Source organism: Ornithodoros turicata, chromosome 5, assembly GCF_037126465.1.
Source record: "Ornithodoros turicata isolate Travis chromosome 5, ASM3712646v1, whole genome shotgun sequence".
Taxonomy (NCBI): domain Eukaryota; kingdom Metazoa; phylum Arthropoda; class Arachnida; order Ixodida; family Argasidae; genus Ornithodoros; species Ornithodoros turicata.
In genome coordinates, this window is record NC_088205.1 from 24,448,742 (window position 1) to 24,470,443 (window position 21,702).

General features: G+C 45.4%; 1 protein-coding gene across 4 annotated transcripts in view; it reads right to left on the bottom strand.

Moving 5' to 3' along the window:
- The window catches only part of LOC135394233 (ras-related and estrogen-regulated growth inhibitor-like protein), a 333,384-nt gene that overhangs the window by 200,628 nt on the left and 111,054 nt on the right, over nucleotides 1-21,702 (bottom strand). For 2 of the 4 annotated variants that reach the window (XM_064624870.1, XM_064624869.1), the window contains one exon: nucleotides 17,225-17,310. The exons of the other annotated variants lie outside the window; for them this stretch is intronic. The gene's annotated coding sequence lies outside the window, so the exon portion shown is untranslated. The remainder of the gene's footprint in view (nucleotides 1-17,224; nucleotides 17,311-21,702) is intronic. 4 annotated transcript variants of the gene reach the window in all.

The following is a 21,702-nucleotide window of genomic DNA, read 5'->3' on the forward strand; positions in this document are numbered from 1 at the left end:
TCTTTTACGTACGCAAAAACGATAGCGTACGGCGCACTAAAACACTCTAATAGAGAGTTTTAGCAGACCGTTGATAACGTGTCTAGCGTCGAACCGTATCAACCGGAACCAATCAGTGGACAAGATTCTGAGTCACGCACCACTGCGATTGGTTCCGATAGGCACGATAACCTTATCAACGGTATATTAAAACTCACTAATGACAAAAAGACAGACACGATACGAGCCGCAAACTTGCGACCTGCACTGGACGGACACAATTTCACAAAGATCACGCTTGTAGCTTTGCGGCGCTATAACACGGAATCAAGAAGAAAAACACACGCACGAACGCTTCAACCCCCCTTTCCCCCTCCTTTAGTAGCCTCACTATTTTCGTGCGAAAATTTTGATAACGCCTCCTTCCTTCCTCGTCAAGGCCGCGGCGGGGTACTAACGCACATCTCAGGTGTGGTTTACTCACGTCACTTTTCGTGTGGTTCTAATAGCGCCTTTTCGATACATGAGGACGAATTGGGTGCTGGGGAACCTCCTGTATCGATTTGATAGTGCCTATAAATGCCTATTCCGGCGTTAGTGCTTATTTTTGCGTAGATGCCTCAAACTCCGATATAATGGCCCTAAAGTGGTGACGAAACACGTGCTCCAGGCGAAATTTACATGGGTGACGTCGAATGTCATTTTGAAACCATCGATAATTTGATAAGAAGCGAGTATAAAGCTATTGGAATGTAAGTTGAGAATTACAAATCGATTACTCGGTATAGAGGTTACTCGTTCTTTCTCTCTATTCCAGTATTGTGGTGTCCAGTGGGTCCTTATTAAAAAGTATAAGCACGTTTCGTAACGGGTTCCTGTCAATCTAGAACACGTATCGTTATTGCCTGCTTACATCTAGAAGAGTCCCCGAAGCTTTCTTTATTTTCTTTTTTGTCAACGAGAGGCCGTGACGTATAAAGGTAGCTACAAGTCCCTACAGTTTGGCATCCTTAGCAAGCTCCCTTCTTGCGGGCTGTCGGGGCCATAGGTACACGAGCGAAGGTGACACGTGACACCGCGTTCAGTGTGAGCAGAATTGATCCCCCATACTATTGCGACCCTTGTGGTAATGCTGAAAACGAAATCTAGAAAGCGAAGCCTAAAAAGTTCGAGGACTAAAAAATTTTATCGTCTCACTAAGGCTTCCGATGCTCGAATATCGCCAGTATATGCTGCACGAGACAGGCCCTCCCGAGAAGTGTCGTGAAACCGGTGGCAATGGCTAGAAGTCTTTCTTTTAACCATAGTAGGATCAGTAAGTTTTGCATTTCGAGCAGCAACAAATCATGAAAACAGTCACAACCACCATTTACAGTATTGCTCCTGCGGATAAAACTGATTTATTCACTTTCGTTTGCACTTTCAGTGCTACAGATGAAAAGACGCAACAATTTATAGTGCCTATAATGCCATTTTTAGTGCCTAAATCGGGATTTTTCGTGCCTTTTATAGGCATTTAAAGCAAGATTTTTCTCGTAAAAAAATCCGGGCTCTACTCATCAATATAGTGTCTACCACGGGCCTAACGCGTAGTATATCCCGTGATCTTCGCATCACTTCAGCTGAATCTAACGTTGGCTCGCAACCACAAGCAATGAGAACCGTTAAGCATGGTTCACGCTAGTGCGTTCTGCTGCGTGCGGATGCGTGCGGGCGCTGGTTACCTTGGCAACAGATACGTGCACGACCTCCCGCAGCAGAACCCAAGGAGTTCGCCCGAGCCACGGAGGAGAAGTAAGGAGACCGAACTCTGCCGCGCCGCCGTTGAAAAAGTGTGGTCCCGATTCCTCGAGTCTAATTGTGGCCGCGGCGCGGCGCTCGCGCTCCGTCAGGTACTTGCTCCTCTGAAATGACGTGCTTGTAATGCGCTGTGTCAGACTTACTAGTGTGACCAGTGCAAGCAGGAAAAAATATTTTGATAAAGAAACACGATTGTCGTGTATCAAGGAACGATCTCTCTTTGCATTTTTCGCCTGGAGTCCTTGTTGGTGCAAAGCGGGAGGTTTTCAGTTTACAATGTGGGGAAGCCGCCGTCAAGGGGGATCCGCGTTTGCTCGAAGGTTTGTATGCGTAAATAAGCGTAGTGCTCTCGCAGTTAAGAAGCTGTTAAGAATCGCGGAAGTACCTTTTGTTTTATTTGAGATAAAAAGACACCCGAAGGAGCACATAGGTTGTTGTTTGACATCGTACAGGATGGTAGTATAAGTTGCATGACTGGCAAGGCACCACTGCGAGATCTACATTGTTAATGGTGTGCACTGATTATTATTACTTTCCACGAACATCTCGCAGGGAACATCTCTGAGGAAATGATGTAATTGAGCACATTTGGATTGCAGCTGTTGCACGACAGCGTCGAGCGCGCGTTTCTACCACCCGCTTCGCGTGCACAACGTTTTGGGAAACGGGAACTTTTTGTCGTAATTGTGAAGCATCCGCTAGGGTACAGAGGATAGAGTTACATTTCACATGACACCACACACGAATTTAATGCCCACTTTCTGTCACAGGTTTGAAAACGCGGTAGAGGACATCGTACGTACTTCAGTTTAAGGAAGAGATCCCGAAGACGATTTTCATCTTGGTGTCCGGTTGGGGTGTGAAGCCCATATCTACTGGATTTGGGTCTTTTTTAGCTTGGGTAGACTACCTGGTGTAGCGTTTTGAGCAGCATGCTTGTGCTGAAGTAAATTGAAACTCATGGAACTGAACATCAAAAGTCAGTGTTATTCAAGATGTCAGTGTTGGACAACACACATTACAGACTACATACCGACTTGCTTTTCTGTTCCCAAAACCGTAGCATAGCGTGTCACTAAAACGTCGCCATACACGAAGTTCTCTTAATTGATTCACACGTACGCAGATAAAACTTTCCCAGTCCCAGCTTATGCGGCGACACCACATAGAAATTCCCACATATTCCGAAAAGATCGCGTCCGCAAACTTTACAGATCATCAAACACATCCTTCCATCCACGCCATTTAAATGCGGCTTTTCAGCACAACCTTTGCTTCCTTTGGAGTAGGTTGGAGTCCCACCTATGACACGAAAACGAAGCAACAGAAATTGCAAAACAAGATTGGAGATGACCAGAAAACATTAACTCATTATTGGAGAAATCGTTGTTAATTTCTATTACACAAACACTCGTTTTTAACGCTTCTTAGTAGAGTATTCGAGGGCAAACAGCGCATTGCCTTGCAGGAGATTTCGCGGAGCTAGTACCGGAGGGAACGCGAGCGCCGCGCCGCGGCCAACAATAGACTCGAGGAATTGGGACGTCATTCTCCAGCCGAGTTCGGTCTCCTTACTTCTCCTCCGTGGCCCGAGCTCAACTTTTTCCGACGCACGCAGCAGCCCGCAAGCGGAAAACGAATCGTGAGGCCGCCTTCCGAGCGTGCGCAGTAAGTTTCTCTCTGCGAGACTGTTTTCAACATGGCGGCCACCGGAGTGGAAATCCCGTTCGGCGCTCATTGGCTTACGGTTTGGTGACGCACGCCTTCGGACGCAGGTATGTGAACAGCTGAATGGGTTGCTTACAATACACGCATACACACGCAGGCGCCCGCACGCAGCAGAACGCACTAGTGTGAAGCATGCTTTAACATCCTTGTTTTTTACTTTTCCCTTATATGTTGCCGCAATCTTTCATTAGTGAGTTTTAGTATATCGTACGCTGTCGCCTTTGCGTACGTAAGAGGTAGCGTGGTGGTTTTGCGCAATGCGCAAAACTCTGTTTTCTGCTACTGGGCAGAACCACCATCGCGAGTACGCGAAGCCGATAGCGTACGGTATATTAAAACTCACTATTAGAGAGTTTTAGCAAACGGGATCTGGCAGCTCCCGATCGTTAATAAATACGGTGAAATAGAACCGATCGTATCCGGAAAGAACGCCAGCACGAACACTTTTAGCAAACCGGAGGGAGCCGGAGACGCGCTCGCTGCCCGCCGCCCGATATCTTTTTAGATGACGAAGAAGAGGACAGCCATTGAGAAGAAGTAGTTCTACTGCTGTCCACATTTTCACGATTGAAAGAACTTTCAAAGAACTATTGTGCTTTTTTTTTCCTGACCGTGAACAGGTGCTGCTCGACAAATGTGTGGACCTAAAGTGTATTCTTCGAAACTTGGAGAAAAGACAGTTGCGGCTAAGTTATTCTTTCGTTTTTGCACGCTTGGAACAATGCTTACTGCTACCGCAATGTAAGTGAAATGCGCCGGAGACTCTCCGAGCTCCTCACAGAGAAAATAAAGATCATCGGTGATCATAAAACGCTTCCGGGCGGGTGTCATACTAGCAAACGACGTAGCCGTTGTGAGATTGTCCAACCGTAAGTATGTCCGGTAATGGCGGCTAGCGAGCGGAGCTCCGGTGACGGCCGGAGAGATACGGTGAGGGTGACGTCATCTGAGCATGCGCAGTTGCGTGGCCGGCCCGACGGTAATCTACCGAGCGGGAGGACGCACTTTGCTAAAACTCTCTATTAAGACACCTCCCGGTCACGTCGGCATCAGATCAGAGAAAGAAAAAGAAAGGAAAGGTGGGAAACAAATGCATAATTTACATTTCCTCCTAATCGAGGAGGTGTCGTTCCTCTACATGAGTCCAGGCCGGCTGTGACGGTGGCCTATCTCCATGGCCGCGCCGGTGGAACTGAGGTAGGTGCTCCAGGCGCGTGTTCATCTTCGTCGTTGTCCACGGCCTGCTACAGTGTCCCCCCCCCCCCCCCAGACGCCGAGCGGCGACAAGGAAGATTGAAGAATCACGTCGACACAGGAGGGAGAAGCAACAGCGACCGTGGATGACGCGCACTGCTGGACATGTCCATGGCACGGCACAGCACACGTGGGAGGAAGAGGTCGATGAGGGCGAAGTCGAAGTCGTGGACTGGCGCTGGAGGCGTCTGGGGTGCCGCAATCGGCACGGGAGCGAGAGCTCGTATGGTCCCAGGAAGTGAGGCTGCGTTAGCCGTGTTGATTGCCGAGACGCCGGCTCAAGCGTGCCGTGGCGTCGGCTGCCGCGACTGCCGAAACCAGCAGGGGAGCACGTTGCTCAGTTGTTGCGGCCGGCAGCGGATGGGAGTCGAGATGTGGAAATGAAACGGTGGGTCGTCAGTGTAGTTGCGGTTCTACGTGAACGTGAAACGACTCGGCACTTCCTACGTTTGCGTGCTCACATTCCCCGTCACCCGCTCCTCAGGAAAATTCGATACCGCCCTGAAAGCGACTCCTATCGAGTAGCGCAGAGGACACGCCCGACTCTCACTGGCTTGATAGCTAAAGACATTATACCGCCGGAAGCCCCCTGGTCTCTGCCGGTACCGCCGACTTTCCTAAGCCTTCCGAACCTTCTGGAAAGAAGAGATCAGGCCCCCCCTCAAGTCCTCCGAGCCCATTTTCATGCTCTGGTAGACGAGAAGTTTTCTACGCTTACGGCAGCATATACAGATGGCGCATCCCGCAACAACAAGTCCGCCTCAGCATTCGTCATAATATCCGATGGCGTAGTGCAAGGACGACGCCTTTCACATCCAACCACCTCAACCGCTGCGGAGCTCTATGCCATCCTTTTCTTTCTACAACACATCGCTGATATTACCCCACGGGAATGGGCAGTCTTCACAGACTCCAAATCTGCACTTCAAGCTATTGAAAATTCCGGCATACGAGGCCCATCCGCACCCCTAATCACAGATGTGTTAATGGCTTACCACACTGTCTACGCAGCAGGCCACAGGCTAGTTCTCCAGTGGGTTCCAGCCCATTGTGGTGTCGTGGGGAACGAGCAGACCGACAGCGCCGCAGAAGCAGCACTCTCCTATCGGACACGGACCAGTATTGCTCTGCTAAGAGGAGACCGCCGTTCCATTCTGCGACGCCTCATGACACCGTTGGCTTCCCGTCAATGGACAACTGACATTCTCCCCCCATCTATGTTGAGCAGAGTTGATCCAACGCTCGCTTTCCGCATGCCACGAAACACCTCTCGTCAAGATGCTGCATTAATCCACCGAAAGCGACTGGATGTAGCCTTTACAGCTCAGTGACGTTACCGCTTGAGGCAAGTTGACTCTCCCATCTGCTGCCACTGTGGTGCTCTTGAGGATCTGGAGCACGTTCTTCTTCATTGCCCCCACTACCAACCTTCCTGAACCGCACTCTCTGAGTCTCTTAGTCAGCTGGACTCTTGCCCCTTCTCCCTATCGAAACTGCTTGGTCCCTGGCCCAATCCAGCCCAGCAACGATCTGCGCTCAAAGCTCTTTTGACATTTCTGGACACCATCGGACTTCGTCCGCTATTGTGAAGGGGCTCATTATTTTATTCCCCACCTCTCCACCAGTAATGGGGTTGAATATCGCCTCTGGCGATGAACCTCCCAACTCTCCATCTCAAAATAAAGTTGTTGTTGTTCCTCCTAATCCTTTTACTAGACTTTGTTTACACCGATAGAAAGAAGACAGCACCTGCTCCCGTGGCATAGTGGTTAGGACGATCGCTTTCCACGCCGAGACTGCATGGGAGGTGATATGGGTTCGAATCCTGTCACTGGCTGTGCTGTCTGAGGTTTTCCCTTGGTTTTCCGAATACACTCCAGACGAATGTCGGCACAGTTCCTCCTTGAAGTCGGCCCGGGTCCAGGTCTGTACGCCGTTCATAGCCACAGTTGCTTCGCGGCGCTAACACAGAACAAAAAAAAGAGAGTGCAGACTGGCTCGTACATGATGACAGGAAAAAAAAAACCAGACGTACGAACACCGACACTTTCGCAAACACAGCAGCGATTTACTGAACAAAAACCACTAGGGTGTCCCAGAAAACGTCTCATTGAAGTATAATAAAAAAAAACTACGCCACCTAGAATCATGCGGTCAACAGCATTTGTTATTAGCTTTCTGCCACCTCCTAATGTGAATGTCATGTACTCCAAGTTTAATTATGTAAATATTTGCGAACTGAACTCAGAAATTTGCCGAGTAAAGGTCACTTTTTTACCCCACCAATATGAAGAGCGTGCCGAATTCACACAAATTCATGATAATTGACAGTGATATTCACGAACTATCCCATCGGAAAAAAATAGCCGAATATCATGCTTTTCGGGGCGCCGGACCATAACGCGCGATGACTTTTTGAGCGCAATCGCTCTCAGTGCGACGAAAGGAGGTTCCGAAGCCAGCGCACAGAGTGATAGTAGAAAAAGTAACAGTTCCTAAAATTGGGAGAGCGAAAGCATTATCCCAGCGAAAGTCGGACGTGATAAGCCGTGCCTGTTTTATCTCTTTCTGCGATGTCGGGGAGGGCTGGGTTTCCAACCTCCTTTCGTCGGACTGACAACGATTGCGCTGAAAAATTCATCGTGCCCTATTCAGCACTTTGGTATTTTTTCCGATGGGATAGATCCTGAATATCCCTGTCAATTATCATTAATTTGACTAAATTAGACACACTCTGCACATTGGTGGGGTAAAAAAGTGACCTTTACCAGGCAAAGTTCCGACTTAAGCTCGCAAAAATTTACTTAATTAAACTTACGTTAGACGACATTCACATGATGAGGTGACAAAAACCCAGTAAGAACAAATGCCATTGGCCGCATGACCCTAGGTGGTGTAGTTTTTTTAATTATAATTCAATGACACGTTTTCTGGGGCACCCTATATACGTAGGAAGCCTCGAAGAAAGACAGATGCAATCGACTGCTCAAAGGGGCAATTGAAATAGCAGAGAAAACCTTCTGTTATTCCCCTCCCCCCTCTTCGAGGCTTCCTTAGTATATAGGGTGTTTTTTGTTCAACAAACCACTTCGTCCTCCTTTTTTTTTTGTCTTTGTGTCTCTGGTTCCTCTACGTGTTTGTTTACACCATTCCTTAACTCTGAACCCTAAGAAGCAGTCTATCAACATATCAAGTAAAAACATCACTTGCCAGACCGCGATGTTTCTTTTTTCTTTTTCCTTTATACGGCGCGCACCGTTTTCCATGTGTCTACGTTCTTCTCTTTTTCTCAGTTGTCGTCTCGTCTACCTATGAACAACCTCTCCCAGTGGAGTTTGCCATTCGTTCGGCTACGATCGATCTCTCTCTCTCTCTCCATCCGGAAGGCTGAGCCAAGCTATAGGGACTCCTATTTGAAATCAGTCTTGATGTGCATGAGACCAATATCACTCTTGCACAATGTAAAGGAAAGTTTCCTCTACCAGCGTCTTTCTTTAATACACCCCTGGGAGCTATCTTCTCTGTTCACTTTAGAAAGAAAAAAAAGAAGAAGGAAACACGTCACGCTGCTCGATTAATAGATTCTTCGAGTGATTCACGCCAGGTAGTTTCCTATGGACTATTCTCTCTTTTTTTTTCTTCTATTCGTGATCAGGAACCCTAGCTTACACGAGAAATATGCTGAAAACCGTAATTAGGGGAAAGTACGTTTCCTTTTATCGTTTTGAAAATACGATCGTTCATCCAATGGACTACGACATTTCACCAATTTTCGGTGACCGTTGCGGTGACCGCGGAGCTAAAAGAAAAAAGAAACAGAAACAGAATCTGTTTGTTCCCTAATATTTGTTTTAAATAGGAATATGCCATATCTTCAGCTAAGTCATAACACTACACAATATACCAGAAAGGTCGCAGGCTCCATTTCGCGACACAGGTAGGATTATCAGAACTCACGGTCAGGAGAGACTGACACATCCAAATAATCTTACTGAAACACAAGCTTTCGAATAGAGTCTGTCCTTCATTAGGTATGATACAGACGCACATGGTACAGATATTTATACTGATGTACATTAGAGAAAGGGAACGAAGAAGGTAGTGAGGAGGAAATCCAAATTCTTGTTAGAAAGTATTGAGGGCACGAAAAAATAATACAAAACAAGGCACACAGGCTTTGCGTAGTTGAATTTCTGTTACAATAATTCTTTCTGCAACAATGACATAAAAGGTACTTGTAGTAAAAGGTAAAAAGAACAAGCTTGTAAAATTGCAATATGCAAATGCCATGCTCAGGAATACTTAGTGGCCATGTAGTCCACAAGAGGATCTTGTAACAGAGGGCTAAGATACCGATGGATTAAGAAAAAGCTTGGACCTGCAGTCAATTGCCGTGCACGTGCTGAGCTAAACCAGTGGATGCAGCGTACTTGTAACCACCTTTACAGGTGTAGTTCCAATTCTGAGGGAAATGCAGAGCTTCTGCTTAGCATGTGAAGAAGTATGAGGTTACGTATACAAATCAGCTGTCATTCAGGAAACAATGTATGCAAGCTTCGAGATAATGTGTCTAGGTTTGACCTGGCACGCTTTCAACAGCCATGGCAGCCATGAGGGGCCATGTTTCGATATAAAGAGCATAGGGAAGACACTTAGTCATGACTATATCTTATCTTCGCAGAGGATGTAGATCACCTCCTGAGTGAAACAGCAACAACTTGCAAAGATGTGGGCTACAGTGAAATTATAGGTGTCTGCAAAAGGCCTGAGCCTGCACCAATGGCTGGAATTGGACTGGTATGAGGGAAAACATGGGAAATTTATAATAAGAAATTGAGAAAGTGTTGCAAAGATGGATGTGCACAGACACAGAAAAGGTCTAAAATTTTTGTCAACGATAGGGATACCTCTGAAGAAAAACCACTGTTGATGCCATTGGCATGACCCCACGTAAGGCCTTCTTATACTGATGACGTCATGAACGCGAGATGTTATATTTATGTATTTATTTATTTCTATTTTTCTGGTGCCCGTGAATGGCCAGAGGGCCTCCCTAATAGTGCACCATACAAACAGTCAATACAAAGAAATGAATTAAAACACCATAATTACATAAGATAAAACAAAAACAAATACTACGACAAAGACAGAACCATGTAGATGGCGAGACAACAACTGGCCTAGCTTTGGACCCATCATGAAGGAGGCATCGAAGTTGGCGTACGACGCCAAATAGGTCACCAGTGAACAAGTCAAAAACCCCGGAATGGGTGTTATATACAATCTGAAGCCTCAAAGAAGGGGATTTCTCGTAACTGTTACCACATACATAAAATGTTTTGTGGGTTCTAGTGTTGCAATGTGGAACATAGAATTTGACCCTTGATACGATCGCAGCTGAATCGATATATATCTATATCAAAATATAAGTCGATTATAGGCAAGGTGATAGCCTATGTTCTCTTAGAGCTTATGGACTGGAACGTGTTTGCGGCAAACACCTGTGCACTGCACATAATTAAAAAAAAGCATACATACATTGCGTTACTGGTTGGTGCGAAGTAGCACTTGCAAATTGATACGAATACAGTATGGGGATGTTCTCCTTCATTGTTTGCTTGTTTACTGCTATCACTTGTATGCTCATTCATAAACACAGTGATCAATAAAGCAACATTACAAGCCTTGATGTCTGTAGAATGTGTTTTACCGTGTAATGGCTGTTTGGTTATTCCAGAAGGATACATGGCAGACCTCTATTGTTCATGAAAGGGATACCGTTGTGATAAAGCAGTGTTCACGACCAAACCATCCAGTGTACTGCTGTCAAGATGGGAGGCATTCAATGCTTGCTTCAAGCACCTTAAAGAAAATTGAGAGCTTCATCTCAGTGAAAGCGAACAGACATATACATGTAGGAAGGGAGTTGCCTCAGGACAGAAGCCGCCGATATTTCGAACAGAGACTGTTCTTCTGGGCACCATCCTCATCATTGGCACGGTATTTAAAGGGTTAGGTGTGACGTGTTTAAAGGTTCATGCGAATTGTGGGTCAACAGCTAGGGTTGCCACCAGGCCGGTATTATACCGGCACGGCCGGTTATTTGCACGCTCTGCCGGTTGCCGGTAAGAAGGTGATACCGGCAGCCTCTTGCCGGTATTTGTGGCTCAAGACCTTTCATAAGGGCTTTTACGGGGTTTTCCCTTCAACATTCCACTACAGCTTGAATAAATCTGGAGCACAGACCTAACTCCGCAGTCTCCAGTCGTTTTCTTAGTTATTCATTATTATGATTATTCATTGTTAATATTATTACCATTGTTATTCATTACGTCTTGTGTTCGGAGGGGACAAGAGCAGTGGTTGTGCAAAGCTGTTGGTGGTTGTGTCGAGCCAGCTAGAACGTTCCTCACCCACTTTCCCTTTCCCACGAACCTTTCCTCCTTTCCCTTTATCCACCTCCTCTCCCTCGGCCGGTATTTTTCACTCCGAAAGGTGGCAACCCTATCTACAGCCCCGAACGGAAGAAAGGGTCCGTACGGGCTTCTACGGCCGGAGTGAATGGCCGCTTTGTTAGAGTGTGGAGGGGATTATATGAACGTAGTGATCTAGGCTCCAGACCGGTTACAGAAAAATGGGAAGTTCACGGACACGTGGACGAAACGGGACAACAGGCAAGAATTTGCAAGAATAGCGAAAGATAAGGAGGTCAGTGGTTACGTGGGGAACATATACATGGTCAGACAGCACCTACTGCATCACACGTCAAAAAGGCAAAAACCTTTGTATGCCTCAAAAGGAAAGTTTTCCCTTATGGTATGTACAGCACATGCTTCGCGGACTTTTCTGCAGTGCTTTCAGCTTTCCTAATGGTCCCCAGAGCCACCTGGTAAACTGTTTCTAGGCAACGTACCGAAACTTCCTGCATGTATCATGGACAACGTAAAATTGTGACATATAACTTAACTAATAACAAATCGAAGGCACACATAGATGAACTCACTTGTTCACTTTGCTGTTCCTCTTAACAGCGTACTCGTTGCTTTCTCTCACGTAGCAGAGGACACCTGGAGCAACTCAGTCTTCAGCCATAGTATTTTAAAGTACAGATTTCTTAAAATGCAACTGCTGTACTGCTTCAGGCTAGTTCCATCTCAAATCGAACAATCTGGTACACTTGATGTCTCGAATGAACGGGAAAAAAATATATGTTGAAGCCATCGGTGAGTTAGGAGAAATAAACGCTTTCCGAATTCTCTGCGCTGCGCGGTTAGGGAAATAGGAGAGGAGGAAAAAACTGCCTCTCATAAGGCGACGTCGTCGCGAGCGGGTTTGAGCGTTCGCTACAAGGCCATTTCCTCTCGCATTATAGTAATTTCTTGATCTGGCTCGAGAGCACTTAGGGCAGAATAGGATCCTTCGTTGGCAGTGCTGTACCGGTTTTTGTTTGTCTGCAAAAAAAAATATCAAAGTTGACTCAAAGTGCCGAAAAACACCATATTCACTGCAGCTTTGCAGACGATGTACAAAACGGATAAGACTGAGCTTTATGCCGTTTAATTTGTCATTCATAGGGCTATCGAATGATGTATAATTTGTTGCTCTACTCTCTAAGGAACGTAAGCGATACCTCTTTTAGTAGCACCATGCCACCGAAAAATGACGAATTTCGGAAGCCTTTATCTAAAAAACCCCACCAAAAACTTTCCTCGAAAATTTTATATGTTGTAGGTAGTTCCTTAGACTATGCAGAGAAGCAAAATCAAAATTCGGACTTGATCGGTAGGCGCACTGTGAATTTTTTGCCAGCCCTATCAAGCGGAGGCACCGTGTCCCGCGTGTTGCAAAATCAAATTTTCCAAAGGGACTTTCAACTTCTGTCTTCATATAAAAAGTAATTGCTGTCATTTGAAACCATTCTGAGGTTCAAAGGTTTCCTTTTCAAGGTTCTGAGCGTTTGCGTTCATAACAATGGTGTAGTCGCTGAATCTAGATTGTAGAGCAACCAGATGTGCCCGCATTTTTTGCGGGATGTCACACATGCATTGCAAGTGCTGGGAGCCCCGGAAGAACAGAATGATTTTACATCTTTGTAAGAGGCATATCTGTTCAGGGTTATTCTAAACAAGCATATTTACTGTACGCATTATGGCAGGAGGGACGCAGTGGCTTCCAGTATTATTTGAAACGTTTCCTTTAATTCCTACGGCCCCATGACCTCGGATGGGGGAAATTGCACTGAGGAAAATGTTGTAGTGTCATACGCACACACTCAAGGCTAATTCATGGTGCCTTTATGAACCTTGCCGAAACAGCTCGACTGGCGCCGCTGTCCAATATGTTATTCGGTTCGACATGCTGCGACCATGGGAAGGTCCTGATCGCATTTACTCCTTGAAGACACCTTGCGCAAAGTTTCGCCTACACACAGAAGACGCTTCACTCACTTCTCGACTACAGAAGTGCATGGAGTGCCCTCATACAGAGTGTGCGACGACATTTGCATTACTGTAGTTTGTCGTCCTGGTATCACACCTACCTGAATGGCCTCTTTGTTGTACAGTGCTGATCGTGTGGATTTCGCTGACTATATATATATACCGCCTCATACACAAGAAAAAAGTGATATAGACAAAGGATTTTCGCTTTGCTTCGGAGATCGGCGTAGCTGCCATAAAGACTGTGGTTCCAGCAGATCAAGCCGAAGGCGTAACAGAAATGGGCCAGCTATGCAGAAGCTGCTTCAAGTACTTCACAGCAAAGGTGGCTGAATCACAACACGCAGCAATGTTGCCCACATTTGAAAGAAAATCTGACAAGAACCTGCCATCAAAAGTAACATTAAGGAAAGTGGCTTCCACAACGGCCTAAAGCAGTTCATGACACGAGCACTCTCATCCACCCGGAATACTCTGCATAACTTTCGTTACCTTCTTAGCTTCGTCACCTTGTCTTCTTCGCTGTCAAGTTATTCTGTTGTTATTCTGTGTACTGTAAATATGCTTCGATATGATCACCGTGGACAAATATACCTCTTATAAAGACGCAAAAGTATTTTAAAGCATTCTGTTCTTCACGGGCTCCCAGCACTTGCAATGCATGTGTGTCATCCCGCAAAAAATGTTAGCACATATGGTTGCTCCACAATCTACATTCAGCGATTACAACACTATTTTGAACGCAAGCGCTCAGGACGGTTTCAAATGATAGCAATTACTTTTTATGTGAAGACAGAAGTTGAAAGACCCTTTGGAAAATTCGATTTTGCAACACGCGGGACACGGTGCCACGGCTTGAATGCGCTCCGCGTATAGGGCAGGCAAAAAATTCACAGTGCGCCTACCGATAAAGTCCGACTTTTGATTTTTCTTCTGTGCATAGTCTAAGGAACTACCTAGAACATATAAAATTTTCGAGGCAAGTTTTTGGTGGGGTTTTTTAGATAAAGGCTTCCGAAATTCGTCATTTTTCGGTGGTGTGGTGTTACTGAAAGAGGTATCGCTTACCTTCCTGACAGAGTAGAGCAACAAATTATATATCACTCGATAGCCACATGAATAACAAATTAAACGGCATAAAGCTCAATCTTTTCCGTTTTGTACATCGTCCGCAAAGCTGCAGTGAATATGGTGTTTTTCTGCACTTTGAGTCAACTTTGATATTTTTTTGCACACCAACAAAAACCGGTACAGCACTGCCAACGCAGGATCCTATTGTGCCCTAAGTGGTCTAAAGCCAGATCAAGAAATTTCTATAATGCCACAAGAAATAGCCTTGTAGCGAACGGTCAAACCCGCGCGCGACGACATCGTCTTATGAGAGGCAGTTTTTTCCTCCTCTCCTACTTCCCGAACCGCGCAGCGCAGAGAATTCGGAAAGCGTTTATTTCTCCTAACTCACTGATGGCTTCAACATATATTTTTTTCCCGTTCATTCGAGACATCAAGTGTACCGGATTGTTCGATTTGAGATGGAACTAGCCCTCAGTAACGTCTCATTTCGCGGCAACAAAGGTATTCTTCTGCCGTCGGCATCGGCACGCATCTGCCACAAGGAGACCTGAACCGAAAGAGCATAGCCATATTTCCGCGGCGAGGTTCTCAACATTTTCATTACACATGAAGAGTGTTTCCCACGGCGGCTAGGTGACTGCAATGGCGGTAATTCATCCTCCGTCGACGATTCTGCGGATGATGTCGTGTCATACTGCGTCTACCGCGTGCACTCGTACGAACAAACGTTTTGCGGGAGTGACTGCTGGACTATCGCAAGCTCGAGGGCATTCAAGTTCATCATCAACAACAACATCAACATCACACGAAAAATCAACATCACACGACGTGGACCTCAAGACAACATTACGCCTTCGTCACAGACCGGGAGGCGGATTAGAAAAGCGAGACTAGCCGTAGCCGACACGAGCCAACCCAGTGCTGTGCCTGAGGGAGTACTGAGCTTTGCGCTCGAATGCAATCTTTGAAATTCGATTACTCAAGGAAAGACAGGATTTAAAAAGAAATATTTCGTAACTGAGATGTACTCTTCCTAGGCTTTCATAAAATCATAAGATAACCCTGGGTTGAACTTCACTTTACAGTTCCTTTTAGGGACCATATAGTATTCCCATCAAAACCGTGGCGACCTTGTTCACCTCTAGCTTCGAACGTATAGTTGAATTCTACCAAATTTTGGCGCTGTCGAACACTATGACGTAATTTGTTTACAGACAGGGTCTATTGTTGGACATAAACGAAAACGATCTAAGGGTGTTGCACTCCTCAGCAGGCAACTCAAGGTCTAACTCAACTGCTTACGCGCGCTGCACCTGCGTAATGCTATTTTGTGGCCGAAGTAACTTGAAAGTAACTCGTTCTTTTTGATGGATAACTCCTCAATCTATGCTTAGAGTAACTAACGTGTATGGCCTAAACAGAACAAAAGAATCGGAGGAGTTCTGTAAGGATGAGCTTCCGTATTATTTTATTGGGGCTCACAATTTTATACTTGGTGGCGACTTTTACTGCGTAACTGATACTAGAGATGCATCATCAAGAACCAACCAACCGTAGTGGTGCTAGACACTTGGAGTGAGCAATACACAAATTACAATTACAAGACGTGCGGTGGGGTGCGGAGAATACCAGATGGGGGAGGAACGGGTTTTACCCGCCTCAATAAAAAAGGGGGAAGCAGAATTGACAGAATATATGTATTAAGTCGAACGACACAGAAAGTGAGGGACGTTAAAACCATAGAAACAATTGATATTTCCAACCACAAGGGAGTCCTATTGGAACTGACGGAAATGGGTTTCCGAGATCCCAACGCCCATGGAGAATGAATATCAAGTTGCTCGATCATCCAGAAGTCGACCAAGAAGTGAAAGACATAATCCAGAGAGGGGTCAAGGAATGTGACAATACTTTTCACTGGTGGGAGAAATTGAAAAAGGCTGTGAAGAACTGCCTTAAAGCCTGGGGGAAGAAAAAGCCGTATGAGAAGCGCGCAACGACGCACAAGCTCCAGGACCACATGCGGCGGTTTCAACAGTTCGGCGTGGGAAGGAAGCCTGAAGCTCCTCTCTAAGCATGTGGCTTCAGCGCAACCGCCCATGAAGGCCCTCATACACAAGGTCAGACGAGAGACCAAGCAAGGTGAAATCGCAACTGTGGCACGGCAGTTCTATGCTAACATGTTTGAGAATGGACTCACGGAAGGTGATTCCTTTTGTGGGGGAAAGCCAGGAAAGGGCATAGAACTTGGCTGCAAAGAGGTACAGCAGGCATTTAGAAGCCTGAAGAGTGGAAAGTCGCCGGGACGTGACGGGTTTCCGGCAAAATTCTACAAACGGTATTGGAACGTCCTGGGCCCCTCTTTGGTGAAGGTGCTTAATGGAGCACTTCAGCAAGGTTCAATTCCAGAAACCTTCCTAAAAGGAACGGTCACTCTGCTGCGCAAGGATCAGCAGCGTAAGGAGGAGTTAGGCGCCTGGAGACATATAACGTTATTAAATTGAGATTATAAAATGTTAGCCAGGGCACAGTCGTGGGCCGAATACAAGGAAATATGGAAGAGTTGGTGTCACCATCACAGCGTGCTGCAGTAAAAGGTCGAAGAATCCAAAGAAAATATGGCAGCTAAGAGATATTATAGAATGGACAAGCGAAAGGAGAATAAGAAGTATTCTCATGACCTTAGAACCAAGAAGAAGACCATTTGTCCGGCTTAAACACGCATATTTGAAAGAAACATTCGAAAGGATTAGGGCGGAAAATCCAATAATAAACACAATAGGAACCATGTATGAAAACGCCAGCACTATAGGCTACTTATCAGCGGGCAATTAGGCAAGAGCTTTCAGGTCAAAAGAGGACTAAGGCAAGGCTGCCCCCTTTCACCCTGCTGTATGTGTTGCCTTTGATAGCTTATTACCAATGTGAGGAAGTGAAAGGGGTTGGATTACCTGGAGCTGTACAGTGCAAGACCATAGCGGCTGACGCAGGTGATCTCTCTATGGTAGTTCAAGGCGAAAGGGAAGTTGAGAAAGCTCTGGAAGTAATGGAAGGGTATGGGGCAATGAGTGGGGCGAAAATAAATAGAAACAAATCAAAACTGGCATATTTAGGCGGAGAGAAACCGAGGAAAAATCTGGGTCTGAGCATTGTGAAAGAGACCAAAATTCTCCGAGTCAGGTTTAATAAGAACGGGGTTTCAGACAACAATTGAATACAGTTAGAAAAATACTTGGAAAAATTAAAGGAAGAGTATGTTGATCCAGGAACGCCAGTGACAGCTCGAGCGCAGATTGTCAAAACAATTATGATACCGAAATGTGCGTATACCTTTTTTTCGTCGCTTACCCTTCACCTGAAATATGCCGTAGAATTGAGAGACTCTGCTTTCAGTTTGTTTGAGATAGGAAAACACAATGGGTAGCGCAAGAGAAAATGAAGCGGCCTATTGAAATTGGGGACCTACAGATTTCTGATCTGAAACGATTATCACAACAAAAACAATAAATGAAGGAGAAGTGATGATGACATGGGTTGTTTCCCCGTGGTAGCCACAGGACCCTACCCCACTTCATAGTGGTTAATGTGAGAGGATGAATTATGGTGAACGCGAAGGCGACGACAGGTCGGAGTTCTGTTTAGGGCTCCTCGGGGAGTCTAGTGGCTTGCATGAAAGCAAAAAGGAAGCGAAGAGCCCATTTCTGATGCGCAGTGGAGCTCCATGGGCCAAGTACTTATCACAAGATTATGCTTTACATGGAATATATAAGATGTTGGATAGGAAAAACATCGGGCAGCAGGTAGCAAGATTTTCGCTGGGAATAAACATAAGACATTTTAGCCAACAGGGGATAGAGAGAGAGAGAGAGAGCGATACTCGTACATGATGACGATGATATGGGGGCGTGTCTTCCGCTCATTGAGCAGAATGCTACCCCATTGCTATTGGGGAAAAATGAGAGGATGGTGATGAGGATGATGCTGACGACGCTGACGGGGCTTAGAGGGATAGATCACGGGTGTCCAATATCGGAAAGGCAACCAGCCATGTATAAAGCAATGAAGCGCACATTACTGCAATTGAAAATGTTAGACAAGAGCAAAGACTAGAGCGGAAGCTCAGTCGCAGAATTATACAGAGATCTGAGGAGGAAAGATATAGAAAAATATCCATCTAAGATATCAGCGGTAGGTTGGAAACGAATACATAGTTTCTGGTTAGAAAACAAAAGAAAATCATTCTTAAGAAAATTGGCTCATGAGGCCATACCAGTGAGGGACAAATTTTATCTGTGGGGGAAAACAGCAGAAGGAACTGCGAGCTTTGCGGTCAAATAGAAACGGTGAGGCACTCCATTTTCGCGTGTAAGGTACCGGCGTATATGTTGTCCTGTTTTAAGAAATATTTTAGATTAAGTAACTTAACGTTTGAAGAAGCAGTAGGAATACATGTTGGGAAAGTAATCAAAAGACAATCGATATTTTACATGTGAGTAGCAGTCGAAATCACATATCAAGTTTGGGTAAACAGGTGTAGGGTGGTGCATGGTAGTGACTGCTGGGGTAAAGAACGAATGAGAAACATAATCCGCTACTACGTACCAACTTGGGTCGGGCGGGAGCGGCTAAGGTTAGGAGCAAAAAACCTCGCAAAACAGTGGCAGTGTAAAGGGGGGGGATATGTTTATTAAGAAAAAAGAAAGGAAAGGTCAGCCAGACGGAGGGTTCAAGGTAGTGGAGGGTGTTATTAAATTAAAATTACCATATTAGTTAAATGAATTTAGAATATGCTAAAGCCGCAGGAGGGGATCTACTGGAAATTTGGGGTGACTTAATTGTAAAGCCGAGGAGCGTTGGCGCTCTTCTGAGGTACACAATGCGGCGCTACACTCAAGTGCAAAAGCAATGGGGCAGATATAGAACTGGCTTCAGTTGTTGACTTTGTTGGGGAAAATAAAGCGAATCAGCAAATTAAGGATATAGGGCATCGTAGGCTAAAACATTATAAGGAAGATGGGCTCACTAATTCTGTGGCACACGTAATCAGTCAATCTTACAAAGGGTAGTAGAGGGTGTTATTAAATTTAAATTCCCAGTTTAGTTAAATAGGATTACAGTATGCTAAATTCAACCCAGGGAGGCGATCCATTGGTAATATGGGGCGTTGAGTTGAGTTGATAAGAAAAAAATGGAGAAATAGGCACTCATTACGAGAGCCGACCACTCCTGATCAATATAAAATCCGAGAGTGTGGGCACTCTTCCGAAGCAGATGATGCAGTGTTACAGTTAAGTGCAAAAGCAATGAGGCAGAAGTTTAGAACTGGACTCCATTATTGGCTTTGTATGAGAAAATAACGGGAATGGGTAAATTAAGGACATATGAAATAGTGGACTAGAACGTTAATAAGGAATATGGACTCGCTTATATTTCTTTTTCGTGACTCATCTAATCAGTCAACAATAGAAGGTACAGACACATGAGGCACGAAATTTTTATCCTGCAGATATATTGTGCGAATGTGGCCCCCAAAGGGCCAACTCTAATTGGTGACTTCCGAGAAAGTCGTCGTTACGCAAAAAATCGTCCCAGGTAACGACTAACTGCCACATTTCTTGTTCATTTAACCGCTTCATGTTCTGTTCTTCGTTTCTGCATATTTTCTTCCTGCGAAGTTCCTGAACCCATATGCTTCTCCATCGAGACGCCCTATACAGTCACAGTCGAACACGCGATACACGCTGGCTCTCAATGAGAAAAAAAAAGCATGCCTCATTTCTAGCCAAACTGACTTCTTACAAAAGCCTTGTCCGACCCATTTTATAATATGCGTCCTCAGTCTGGGTCCTAGGACACAGTTTAACGCAACTGTGCTCGAGCGTGTACAACGTCTGGCACTTCGATTCATATTTAATAAGTATCACCGTAACACATCTGTCATCTGTCACAGCCCTTTACGCTTAACTGCTCGGCGCTCACGCGACAGGCTTAAACTTCTTTATCTCATGGTCAATGGAAAACTTCGTATCGACATCAACGAATATATCTCGTTCAACGAAAATAGGCCAGTACGATCTTGGCATAACAATACGTTTGTTGCCCCTTTTTTCTGGAATACACGCGAGATTATGGTTGGCTGGGAGCGTGCTATGCGGTGAAGTTCATTTCTAAGAGTGTACACTCTTAAAAATGAGCTTCACCGCATAGCACGTTCCTAGACAACCATCATCTCGAATGATATCGTTATCTGCCCTGATTTGTTGAAAATGGTAGGCGTACGCCTTTTTTGTGACAATTATGAACAGCATAAGTGTCACAGAAAAGGCGTACGCCTCCCGTTTTCAACAAATCAGGGCAGATAACGATATCATTCGAGATTATGGTTGGCTAGGAGCGTGCTATGCGGTGAAGTTCATTTTTAAGAGTGTAGTTGAAGAATAATGTGTTTCTGAGAAATCGTTTCTGTAACGAGTGACAACAGTCAAGCACCGAAAATTGCGATCGTACCCAAAAAGCCGCGAGTGCAGTGGCAAGAAAGGGATACGTAGGCTCTTATAAACTGATGGGAAGACAGATTGCGTAGACGCCCGTATCGCCGAGGAACTGATTAATTCCGGAGTGCGCCAAGAGAAACTCTGAAGCAAGTTCGCTATTGTCTTGTGAGAGCGGCACGAACTACCATCCCTAAGGGTTCCTTCAAAGCTTTAAAGGATCGTTGCTTCAAAGGTGTTCTAGCATGCCTGTGTGTCGGGGGGGGGGGGGGGGGGGATATCGTCATTATACAGGGTGTCCCAGCTAACTGTGAACATATTTTTTAAAAATATATATAACACTTTTTCCAAGATGAAATCAATTGCAATGTAGCATATGCTGAAGGGCACTCCCTAGGATTGCATTAGCAAAGTCCAAAGGCGTCCTGGAAAAAGATTAAAAGGAAACAGAAAATGCAACCCAAGATAAGGCCAATTCCGATAGAGTCACCCGATATGTTAGTTTTTGTTTTGTTTCCGCAAGTTAAAGCTCATCTTCGACGCATGAGGCGGCATTGTACTCCTTTCCCCTCTCACGTTGGGGATGAAGGAAATACGCGTCTGCGAAGATGCGCAATGAACAAAATAAAGAAAAAATGGCGTTCCTTCACTAATTTTTTGCGGGCAATCTATCGAACGGATTTTTGTTCTGAAAACGGCTACGATATCAGGTGACCGAAAGGAACAGATGTTCTCATTGGGACAACTTTGTAGCTTTTATAATTAAAAAGTTAATTAATGAAAGTTAAGACATTGCCTTTGACTTTGCTAATGCCCTCCTACACTCTTAAAAATGAACTTCACCGCACAGCACGCTCCTAGCCAACCATCATCTCGGTTGATATCGTTATCTGTCCTGATTTGTGGAAAACGGGAGGCGTACGCCTTTTCTGTGATAA